Source organism: Echinops telfairi, unplaced genomic scaffold (assembly GCF_000313985.2).
Source record: "Echinops telfairi isolate 266 unplaced genomic scaffold, ASM31398v2 ScPeMD7_1;HRSCAF=3_0, whole genome shotgun sequence".
In the NCBI taxonomy this organism is placed as follows: Eukaryota; Metazoa; Chordata; class Mammalia; order Afrosoricida; family Tenrecidae; genus Echinops; species Echinops telfairi.
Window position 1 is genome coordinate 79,383,909 of NW_022103896.1, and position 9,365 is coordinate 79,393,273.

The 9,365-nt window shown below is 43.2% G+C and overlaps 1 long non-coding RNA gene across 2 annotated transcripts; it reads left to right on the forward strand.

The window, feature by feature from the left end:
- The first annotated feature begins 69 nt into the window (after positions 1 to 69).
- Positions 70 to 8,464, forward strand: LOC123521249. 2 transcript variants are annotated; one of them, XR_006679721.1, is made up of 4 exons: positions 70 to 345; positions 4,538 to 4,635; positions 5,139 to 5,438; positions 8,422 to 8,464. It is a non-coding gene; the product is annotated as an uncharacterized LOC123521249 (long non-coding RNA). The 2 variants fall into 2 exon arrangements; XR_006679720.1 differs by lacking the exon at positions 70 to 345 and having other exon boundaries at positions 4,202 to 4,635.
- The last annotated feature ends 901 nt before the right edge of the window (positions 8,465 to 9,365 follow it).

Below are 9,365 nucleotides of genomic sequence, written 5' to 3' on the forward strand. Positions count from 1 at the left end.
CAGGACCTGGGGGATTTCGGAACCCAACCTAATCGCCCTCCCTGGAGTCCCGGGCCCAGCAGGACCTGCGCCCAAAGAGCAATGGGGCGGAGGTGGTGGGTGTCTGTGCCTCCTGCCTAAGCCGGCGGGTAGCACGGGGCACCTGGGTCTCTGGGTTTGTCTGGTGCACTAAAGCAGTGCCACCTTGCGGCTGACAAGGGTGCAGGAGCCCTCCTTTCAGCTCCAGGTTCACCACACCCCTTTACCTCCCACCCACCACACCCCCGCCCTATACCCACAACTTTTCCAAGGATCTCTGGTGGCGCAATAACTAATTCATCTGCTGCGAATCCTCTTAACCCAAAGGTGGGTGTTCGAACCCCACTGATGCTTCCTTCGCTGGACAAAGATACGGTAGTCGACTTTCTAAAAGAGTATATAGCCCTATAAACCCTACGAATCAGTTGTACTCTGCCCTGTGAGGTCCTTATGAGTCCAAATTTGACTGGATGGAAATTGGTTTATTTTAGACAAGGAGATAGCAACCGTGCCTTAGATGGCCCCTGACAGTTTAAAAAAAACCAGAACTCATCAAAGTAGGTTGTAGAATATTGTTTTTGTACAGTACATTATACCCATTGATTTTAGTGCCCCCCCCCCAGAATATAGTTTTGAGCCCTTGGGTCCAGTGACTCATTCCCTTAAGATGTTTGATTATGTCTACAAAGTTTTCATAACTTTGCCCCTGTACATGCTACTACATTTGTGAATATATTTGCAGCATATGTAAATACACATGTAGAAACAGCTCGAATTCTCCCAGAATCAACCACTCTTCCTCTTCCCAGAGCGGCCTGAGGTGAGCTGCCAAAATGGTTTGCTATTCACTTGATAAACCAAAAAAACCCACAAAATCATGCAAATCAAGTGGGTCAAATCTTTGAGTCCATTTTAAGAACACCCATGAAACTGCCTGGGCCATCAAGGGTATGCATATCCAGAAAGCCACCGAGTATTTGAAAGATGTCATTTTGCAGAAGCAGTCAGTGTGTGCCTTCCCGACATCCCAATGGTGGAGATGGTGTATGTGCCCAGGCCAAACAGTGGGGTTGGACCCAAGGTCAAAAGGGTGCTGAATTGTTGCTGCACATGATTAAAATGCAGAGTACTGCTGAACTGAAGGGTTTAGATGTGGATTCTCTGGTCATTAAGCACATCCATCCAGGTGAACACAGCCCCCAAGATGTGCAGACAGACTCACAGAGCTCATAGTCGGATCAATCCAGCCATGAGCTTCCCCTGCCATGTTGACATGATCCTTATTGAAAGGGAACAAATTGTTCCTGAACCAGAAGAGGAGGCTGCACCGATATCCCAGAATAAACGGAAAAAGCAAAAATTTATGGTTGAGGAGTAAATTAGGCTTAACAGAATAGTTAATAAAAGTTAAAGCAGGGAAAAAAATCTCTGTTAAACCTAAATAAATAGATGAGTGTATTGGCATTTGCCTTCTCACCCCCTTTATTGCACCTCTACTGTATCTGCCTATGTATGCACTCATATTATTACTGTTATTTCAGGACCATGTAGGTGTAGTATTTACCTTTATTGCCTTTAATTCTTGTGCTTCTCCGATTGTATTCTCTTACCATGATCGCTTTGTGCTGACCTCCCCTTACTGTATTTTGCCTTCCCCTTAACCCAAGTTAATACATTACTAACTTCTAGTTAGTCATTACCTTCCCTTCCCCTGGTAACCTTCAAAGAATGATTCTGTGAGTAAACTTTTCTTCGTGTGCACAAGTGTTTAAAATTTAGAAGGCCCAAGGAATCTAGTTTGACTTCTGTTTGTGCATTTCTAGTTATGTTTGATAATGTCCTCAGGTTTGCTTCTATGTATTTTTTCCTTTGATGATCTTTATAGCTTTAGGGTTTACATTTACATTTAGAGTTAGTTTTTTATATGGTGTGAGATATGTATTCAGTTTCATTTATCTACAAATAGATATTCAATTTTTTCCAGGAACATTTAATGAGCTTTGGACCTTTATCAAAGATAATGATCAGATAGAGATCAGTTCATCAAAAGATCAGTTGTCCATTAGTGGATGGATGCACTTTGAGGTTCTCAGTTCTGTTCCGTGGGTCTGTCTGTGTGTCTGTCATTACACTTGCTGTTCAAACACGCTGCTTGAACTACCATGGCTGTGTTCTTTAATAGTACTTTGCTTCTCTAGGGCTTCTTGCCTTTCCATATAAAGTTGGCGATTAATATCCATCTGTTTAAAGTATGATAGTGGAACCTGGATTGGGATTGCAGATAGCATTGACATTTTCACAACGTTGTCTTCCTACTTGTGAGCAGGGTATGTTTTTCCAATTACATAGATCTCTTTTGGTTTCTTGTAGGGATACCTGGTGGTGTAGTGGGTTATATATTTGATTACTATCACAAGGTCCATGACAGTGTGCTATAGTTTTCTTTGTACACATTTTTTGCATCTGGTTAGATTTATTCTTAAGTGCTTCATCTTTTGCATAGTACTTGCAAATAGTACTGTTTTCATGATTCCTTTTTCCTAGTTGCTTTTGTTAGTGTAGAGGAATCCCACTAAATTGTTTATATCCATCTTGTACTTTACCTCTTTTCTGAGTCCTTCCATAAATTCTAATTGTTTTCTTTTGACTCCATAGGATTTTCTACATGTAGGGTTATGTAACCTGCAAGTAGCGAGAGTTTTACTTATTCTTTAAAACGTGGATGCCGTTCATTTCCCTTTCTTGCCTTACGATCATGGTTAAGACTTCCCATTCAATATTCAAAAGGAAAGGGGATAAAGGGCACCCGTGCCTGGTTCAAGTTCACAAGGGAATACTTTCCATTTACCTCTGTTGAAAATAATGTTAAAAAAGAAAAAGGATAGAATGTTTGCTGTTAGTTTTGTATGTTGTTGTCAGGTGCCGTAGAATCAGCTCTAACTCATAATGACCGTGTGGACAACAGAGTGAAACACTATCCAGTCCCCTGCCGCTGCCACCGTTGTCATGTTTGAGCCCATTACCAGCCATCTCATTCAGAGCTCTCTCTCGTTTGTTCGCCCTCTAATTTCCCAAGAATGGTGTCCTTTTTCAGAGATTGGTCTCTCCCAATAGCATGTTCAAAATACTTGGGAATACGCTCCACCCTCGCTTCTAATGAGCATTCTGGCTATACTGCCTCCAAAACAGATTCATTTATTCCATATTCTCTACCAACACCATAATTCAAATGTATCAATTCAAATTAGTCTTAGGTTTTCCTTATTCCATGTCCCAGTTTCAAATGCATATGAGGCATGAGAAAATTCTGTAGTCATATCAGTTATTCCCTATTTTTGATTTGTAGTTATAATCACTTAAATAGTGACATAGATGGTTCTATATTTCCAGTCTGGTGGGGTTGTTTTTGGTACTTCTATATTTTGGATTAATTTCCAGGTGATGTTCTGTGTGTTAATCTCCAGTTGATTCTTTGTCTGAAGGACTCCTTTAGCATTTCTTATAAGGTTGGTCTGGTTTATAAATTCCCTTAATTCCTATTTATCTGGAAGTGTCCTCCTGGATATATCGTCCTTGTTTGGAAATTTCCCCCCAAGGTTTTATATATGTAATCTCATTACTTTCTTGCCAGCTTGTTTTCTACGAAGAAATCAGAGCTTAGTTTTATTGATTATCCACCTTTGTGAATATTTATCCCCAACTGCTTCCAAGATGCTTTCTTTGTTTGGTTTTGGAAACATTGGCTATGATAAGTCTTGAGGATTTTTCTTCTATCCCATATTCTGCTCAGGATCATTGGACTTCTCGAAGGCATACCTTCTGATCTTTCATGCTATTCAAAAGTTTTCTTCCGGCGAATCTTGGACAGTTGTCTTGGTGCTCTTTTGGTCTCTTTCGGCTCTGGAATTCCTGTCACATATAAGTTATCCTTGAGGGTGTGTCACATAGTAAACTACCTTAATTATTTGTTTACTCCTTTTTTCTCGCTATTTCTCTAATAGATTAGTATTCCGGAAGGTTGTCTTCAAGGTCATTAATCTGTCTTCCATTGATTCATTTCTATGCCATTTTTTCTTTGAATGTATTATCTATTTCTAAAATTTTAGTGTTTATCTTCTGCAGAGCGATTTGGTGGTTCTGTATGTCTTCTGATTTTCTGTTTATTTTATCAGTTTTTTTATACATGCACACAGGAATATAAATTATTATTCTATGTTTTTGTCTGTGTTTTCCTTGATTTTGGTTTCCTCAAAATTTCTCTCAATCTGTTGAATGCACTGAATCTATTCTTTGAATTCCTTATTAAGTTGTTCCCCTAGCATTTGTTCCTCAGGAAATTTTCTGGTCCTGTATTCTTGTCACTTGTTTGAGCCATCTTGTTCTGTGTGTGTGTGTGTGTGTGCGCGCGTGATCTGAAATTGTCTGTCATCTCTAAGGCACTTTAGTGTTATTATATCAATTTATTGACTGTATATTGGTTTGTTTCACCTTGATTTTTGTTTTGTTTTCATGTATCCAGGCAACAGGAAAAGCACATCTTCAGGTTACTAGTTTGGCAGCAGTGAATCAACACCTCTCTCCAGGTGGAGCTGGTAGTGAAGAGGAGTGTGGGAGTGGGTAAGTCTCTGATCACGGTTTGTGCAGAGCCTCTGAGGGTTGGCTGGGAGGTGTTGGGTGCCACTTGCTATTGTCCAGTGACACAGTGGTGCTGGAGGGGGTGGTCGTGCTCAGGTGCGGTGGGTATAGCTGTGCAGATTGACTGGCTCCCCTTGACTTGAAAAAGATAGGGGAACAGCAGTGGGCGGCTGGGCAGGGGGAGAGAGGTAGGTGGAGACCAAAAAAAGAAACAAAATATAGAGGAAGGGAGAGAGGAGATCTGACAAGAAAATGATAAAAATGGGAGTTGGGATAGGGAATTGTGTGGCATAGTTTTCATGCTACCTGCCAAGTTGACTGTGGTACTAGCTGCAGCAGAAATGTTGAGGGCCGGGTGTGGGTGCTTCAGGATGCAGAGGTGGCAGAGGCTGGGGCACCCGTCGGTGTGATCAGAGAATATGGGCAATGGGGATTAAAGGGAGGAGGGCCGAGAAGAAAGGTATGGGGGACTTGTGTGTTAGCAGCAGTAGACACGGAGCTGACTGGGAGAGCAAGCGCTGTTGTCAACAGAAGGGTTGGGGGCTGGCATCTGCTCCGTGGGATGGAAAATCCAAGATTAAACAACAGGGGAAGGAGAAGAAGAAAAGGATACAAAACAAAGGGGACACAGATGAAGAATGGAGGAAAACAGAAAGCTGCTGCAAGTGCTAACTGCCAAACACAACTGCGGCTGGAATTCAGAGCTCACCAGGGGAAGGGGCAGCGTTGTCCACGGCAGGGCCAGGGCGGACACCTGCTCCGTGGGATCAAATAAATAAATAGAGGTAAGGGAGAGGAAGAAAACAGGCGTGGAAGGAAGGAGGGGAGGGAGAAGAACGAACAAAGAAGGAGAAAAGCTGGGGTGGGGGTGGGGGCGAAGCAGTGTAGTACTGACAAAAGTGCTATCCACCAAACGTGTGTGGGCCAGAATGCAAACCCTTGCTCCATGGTAGTGTGTACGCCAACTGAGGAGGGCCAGGGGCAGGTGCTACCACCCATGCAGGCGCTGCGGGGTTGGGGGAACCAACTGCTACAAGGGATGCAAAAGGGTGAAGGGAAGAAGGAAAAAACTAGAAAAAAAGAAAACAAACAGTTGCAGAGGAACTGAGAAGAAAATAATGAGGCATAGATGAGGTTGGGGTGGGGGGTGTTTGGTTGCTGCATGGGGTGGGTGGTGGGGGTGGGGTGGGGGGGGACTGCACCTGCAGTCCCCTAGAGGTTGCACCAGAGGAGTTCACACCCCTCTGGTCACACCAATGTGGGTGCTGGTGGAGCCTGTTAATTTTCTAGTTTGTGCGGTGATTGTAATGCTTCTTAAAATCATTCAAAATGGTCACTCTTTGCAAATTTGCAATTTACCTCTCCTTATTATTGGTTATTCAGAGGAGCCCTGATGGTGTAGTAGTTACATGTTGGGCTGCTAACTGCAAGATCAGCACTTCAAAACCACCAGCTGCTCCTCAGGGGAAAGATGGGGCTTTCTACTTCCGTTCAGAGCTACTGTCGCAGAAACTCACAGGGGCAGTTCTAACCTGTCTTACATGGTTGCTATGAGTCAGCCTCAACGAGAGGCCAGTGAATTTTCATTGTCCTGTCTCTTCCTCTCCACAGTATTTTTAAAGTTTTTTATTAAATACTTTTATTGGAGGCTCTTACATCTCTTATCACAATCTACACATTCATCCAGTGTGTCAAGCACATTTGCACATATGCAGCCATCATCATTTTCAAAGCATTCTCTTCCCACTTGAGCCCCTGATATCAGCTACCCATTCCTTCCCCCTTACTCCCTGCCTGCCGTCCCTCACAAACCCTTGATAAGTTATAATTATTTTCATATCTTACATCATCCTCCATCACCCCTCACCCACTTTTCTGTTGTTCGTACCCCTGGGAGAGGGTTCTAGGTTGATCCTTGTGATCGAGTCCCCCTTTCTTCCCCCACCCTCCCCTAATCTTCTTAGTATCTCTACTTACATTGTTGGCCCTGAGGGGTTTATATATCCAGGATTCCTTGTGTTGCAGCTCTTATCTGTAGCAGTGTGCATGTTCTGGTCTAATCTGATTTGTAAGGTAGAATTGAGGTCATGATAGTGGGGTGAAGGAAGCACCAAAGAGCTAGAGGAAAGTTGTGTGTTTCATCGGTGCTATACTGCACCCTGACTGGCTCATCTCTTCCTTGTGACCCCTCTGTGAGGAGATGTTCAATTGTCTACAGATGGGCATTGGGTCTCCACTCCATGCCCTGCCCGCCCCATTCACATTAGGTATGATTTCGTTCTGGGTCTTAGATGCCTGATACCTGATCTCAACACCTCATCATCATGCAGGCTGGTGTGCTTCTTCCATGTGAGCTTTGTTGCTACTGAGCTAGATGGCCGCTTGTTTATCTTCAAGCCTTTAAGACCCCAGACGCTGTATCTTTTAATAGTCAGGCACCATCAGCTTTCTTCACATTTGCTTATGCACCCATTTTGTCTTCAGTGATTGTATCAGGAAGGTGAGCATCAAAAAATGCCAGATTGTTAGAACAAAGTGTTCTTGCATCGAGGGAGTACTTGAGTCGAGGCCCAATGTCCATCTTCAAACTTAATTCTTAACAAATAGATATGAGTACATAGTTCTATTCCCCTCCCGTTTTATATATAAATATATCTACATGTGTACATGCCTGTAGTTAGACCTCTATAAATGTCCTTTGCCTCCTGGTTCTTCCCTCTATTTCCTTTTACTTTCCTCTTGTCCCGCCATCATGTTTGGCCTTCATTCGAGCTTAGTAATTACTCGCTGCTACATTGCCCTTGATTAAACCCCACTAGGCATTCTATGCCCTTCTCTCCATCAGTTATAGTTCACTTGTTGTTCCCTTGTTCCTGGGTTTGTCCCCCCCACCCTTCTTTTCTGCCAGCTCCCCTTCACCTGTATCCCCACAGAACCGTTGGTCCCATTCATCTCATCTCCGAAATGTTTATCCTGCCTATTTTATCTAGAGAGATATGCAGAGACATTAATAAATGCAAAACCAGGCAAAGCCAAACAAAACAACAAAGGAAGTCAAGACCAACAAAACAACAACAACAAAAACAACAAAAAGAAAGCCACTGACAAACATGGAAAAGCCTATAAATAGTTCAAGGTCTGTCTGTTGGCCTTTAAAATATTTTCCAGTCGAGTCTGATGGGGTGCCACACTCTGTCACCAAAGTCTATTTTTGGTATTCCCTGGGGATTTCATCACTTTGCTCCCCTTGCTGCGCTGTTGCATGCCCTTAGTGTTTCACCCTAGCATGATGGGGTCAGATTGTGTACAATTCCTACCCTGTGTCCCAGTGTTGTCCCCCGAAGTGCTATGGTTTAGTGAGGGAATTCGTGTCACATGGTGGGGCCAGCCTTATGGTCCTCTCTGTGCATTGTCGGCTCCAAGCAAGAATATTGTCCTCAGGGCGTGGTGAGCCAGGATGTCCTCCCCTTCCTCTCCATCCCATTTTGTTTGAAGCACATTGCTGCATGGGAAGAACTGGAGGAAATCATGATAAGTGAAGTAAGCCAAGCGCAAAAGGACAAGTACAACATGAGTCCACTGAGATAAGTTTAAAGAAAAAAATGGGGCACAGGGGTGAGGTCCAGCTATTTTGGCAGGGGACAAACCCAATCCAGGGATACATACGGAAGCCAACCTAAACAGAAGGGGGAAAGAAAGAAGAAAAAAAGACATGGGGCACAGGGCACTAACCCACCCAAGGGGAGGGTACTGTTTATATCTCCACAGAAGGAGAGAGAGACCAGACTTCGACCATATGCGCCAAGACATGAATACAACATACCGGCATGTGCCAGGGAACCAATAAAGAGGTCTGCGGGGCCGGCCCCAATCCCGACTATGTGGACAGCCTCTCCCCAGAAGAATGCACTTCAGAAAATAGTACTGGGGCTACCGCTTGGGGGGAGGGGCACATCTGATTAGAGCACACGGGAGATCCACGGTATTTTATCTATTTCTTTATCCTTTCCTTCGGAGCTCTGGGTTCCAGGATTGTTGTCTTGGGCATTCACTTTGTTTCTCAAGTCTTTGTTTAAAATTATCGGGACAGAGTATTTGTCTAATCTGCCATTAAATCCTTCTCTTTGGTAACATTCATAGAGACCAAACATATTACCTCAGATTTACTCACAGAGGGTAATAAGGTTGATATTACATTGACAAAGCACTACCTATTACAGGAGCCCTGGTCGTGTAGTGGTTACAAGTGGAGCTGTGATCCGCATGGCCAGCAGTTCAAAACCACCAGCAGCTCCTTGGTAGGAAGACTGGGCTTTCTACTCTGGTAAACAGAAACCCAAAAGGGTCAGTGTGAGTCAGCATTGACTGGACGGCAGTGAGTGTGATGTATTTGCTGTTGTTGTCCAAGTTTATTATAAGGAAAGTCTAGGATTGCAACCAACATGGACATGCACACATCCAGAGAAAAGGTCTAGGAAAAAAATTAATCAATTTTTTGATTTAAGGATTTTATTACCTTCTCTAGGAAATAGGAGAGATCATAGAACAGCATATGGACTTGTCATGAAATTGGAGGGCAATTAAAGAATTAAAAAAATAAACAAAAATCATGTTATTTTGTGGCATGGTTGTTCATAGTTACTTCTTAAATATCTGTATTTTACTTACTCTGCTATTAATTTATTCAAGATAACATTTAAAAATAATTTGTC